The following is a 3,021-nucleotide window of genomic DNA, read 5'->3' on the forward strand; positions in this document are numbered from 1 at the left end:
GCTTCCACCAGTCACCCCATTGATGGTGCTTCCCCTTTTTAGGGAATCAGCTCACAGTCCAATGATGGTATTCCATGGGATGAACATTGTTGCTGCTATTACAAAGCAACTGAATTCAGGACAGACCCCGGTCATGGTTGCTGATCAGCCACTCTTTACATTGGCAAAGAAGATTCCGTGGAAATTTTTAGATGTTTTGGGAGAGGACAAGTTTGTGGTGATGCTTGGGGCGCTGCACACGGAGAAAATGCTGTTTGAAGGGCCTATGGGAGTAACTGGAAGGGAGTGGATGAACATCACGTCTGTCAGTCAGTGGTGTGGCTTCAAGTGGAGTTGCTGATTCTATGATGTTGGTGACACATCTGACCCGCACTCGCTACATGCACTAAGTCACAGCTCTTGCTTTGTATAGTTTACTGAGACAAGCCCATCGTGAATATCTGACAACAACTATTGAAGATGAGCCATTGGAACGTGATGCTTGGATTAGGTATCAGCGAGACCGAGAACCGCAATTTTTGTACTTGCACCAGACTCTTAAGCTGCAGCTGATGGTTCTGCAGTTTGTGCAGTTGATTCGGACTGCATCGTTTGATCTGTACTTAGTGACTTTAGAACATCTCATGCCATGGGTGTATGCTATTGATCACAAACACTATGTCCGCAATCTACCCATTCATCTACGAGATATGTGTGGCCTTCGAGAAATACATCCAACAGTTAATAAAGAGTTCATGAAGGGAAAATTCGTTGGACAGAAGACAAGTCGTGCATTTTCTAGCATTGCCTTGGACCAAATTCATGAGCAGCTCATCGATTCTCTGAAGGGTGATGGAGGAATAATTGGACTGACTGATGATCCTGTAGCCCTTGAAAGATTTATGATTACTGGACCAGAACTGACTCGCATCATTGAGGAATTCGAAAACACAGCTCAAAACAGTCACAGGAAGCACCATGAACAGTATCCTAAATGTCGAGAGATTTTCAGAAAAGATGTGAATGGAGTGCATTCTCTGATGTGGGAAGTCCTTTCCTTGAAGTATCTGGGCAATTGATTTCTCTTGACAGGTCCAGAATCATGACAGGTGATGTTATGAGCTCTGTGAGAAACGTCACAAAAAATTGGAAAAGACAAGTTTGATACATTCTCTTCAGAAAGGGTTTCATCCAGCACATCCCCATGGACCTCCATCTTTCAGCTGAATAGATTGCCTCTTTTCGGTGTAAAAGCTCAACAACGTAAAGAAAAATCCGACCTTGCTTCCATGAAGGAAGAACGAACCTAGTTTATTTAAATGATGCTCTTCAGGCACTCAGGAAGGGACATTGGTGAAGAAATGTTTGCACATGAGAACATTACATTACCACCATCTCTCAATTCCCAGGGTCAGATGCACAAAGGAACAAAATCTGAAATTCTCAAGTGCCTCGAAGGTGATATTGAGATTCTACTTCTGATACTTCCCCCAATTCTGATGTTGTTATTCTAGATGGAGCCTTCATCGTGCAATCACTGAGACCTGGTACAGCATCAAAATTTCAGGATTATGCAGACCAGGTGTTTCTTCCATATTGTGATGTCATGGCTAAAGGGTGTGTCGTGGGATGCCCACAAACATGATAGTCTCAAATCCAGCACTCGGGAAACCAGAGGCAGTGGCAAGTGGTGTCGAGTGACATCATCAACCAAAGTAGCGAGAAACTGGCAAGGATTTTTACGGGTCGATGAGAACAAAGCAGAGAAAATGCAAGAGATGTACACAGAGGGCAAGCAAGTTGTTACAACCTTTGGAGAGAATGTTCTCACTTGACCTGTTCGCTCAAGTACTCGCGCTTTAGCACCATGTATTCACGAGGAAGCTGATTCAAGGATTTTTTTCCATGTTGCAGATGCGACACATGAAGGATTTAAACACATCACCATTCGTGCTAGCGACAGTGATGTAGTGATAATAGCTGTGTCCTGTTTCCAAGATCTCCACCTTGATGAGCTCTGGATAGCCTTTGGATCCCGCAAATCATACAGACATATCCCAGTTCACCAGATTGCTATGTAGTTGGGACCATCCAAGTCTCGAGCTCTTCTAGCATTTCATTCTCTGACCGGCTGTGACACCACCTCAGCATTTCAAGGAAAAGGCAAGAGAACAGAATGGACTGTTTGGCAGGAATTCCCAGAGCTCACTGCAGCACTTCGGCGCCTGTCAACATTCCCAAGTAGAATCGATGATGATGTCATGTCCTAAGTAGAGGCATTCATCGTTCGCCTTTACGACAGGTCCTTGGACATCACATCAGTCAATGCAGCACGCATTGGAATTGTTCTACTACATAGGCAGGCATTTTGAGAACTTGCCACCTACAAAAGATGCATTGCTACAACTCACATTACACTCAGCATATCAGGCAGGCCACATCTGGGGCCAAGCCCTCATTGTTCTCCAACCTTTCCTGACTCATATGAATGGGAATGGGTCATGACAAATGACAAGTGGTTACCTCGATGGACAACACTTGCCCCTATTACAAAGAACCACAAATGCCTTGTGACATGTCAGTGCAAGAAAGTGTGCAAGCCTCCATGCAAATGTTGCAAAGCTGGTGTGAAATGCAGTACTCTCTGTGCATGCAGGGAAGCTTGTTTCAATCAATGAAAATAATGTGTACATATCAGGGAACATAACGCATTGGTTATTGAAAGAATAGGCAAAATATGGGTGTACCTGGCCTGTTAAAGGGATTTTAAATTACAAAAACAAAACCACATGTGTAGTCCTAGCATCTTCCCAAAATTATGGTTGTGCGCAGAGCTGGTAGTAACGGAGTACACTGAATACTGTCTATCGGTGTGGACGATCAAATTGACCAAAACAAAGTTAAAAAATGATGTTAAAACACAAAAGTAAATTTAATTGGTTGTCTACAAAGATGCTACGGCTATTTAACTTTTCGAATCGAGCCGAACTACGCGGGTCGCCTTATTTTGTTTTGCCCGGAAATTCTCGCGCTACTCCTCTC

The sequence above is a fragment of the Aplysia californica genome, unplaced genomic scaffold, assembly GCF_000002075.1.
Source record: "Aplysia californica isolate F4 #8 unplaced genomic scaffold, AplCal3.0 scaffold00149, whole genome shotgun sequence".
Taxonomy (NCBI): Eukaryota; Metazoa; Mollusca; class Gastropoda; order Aplysiida; family Aplysiidae; genus Aplysia; species Aplysia californica.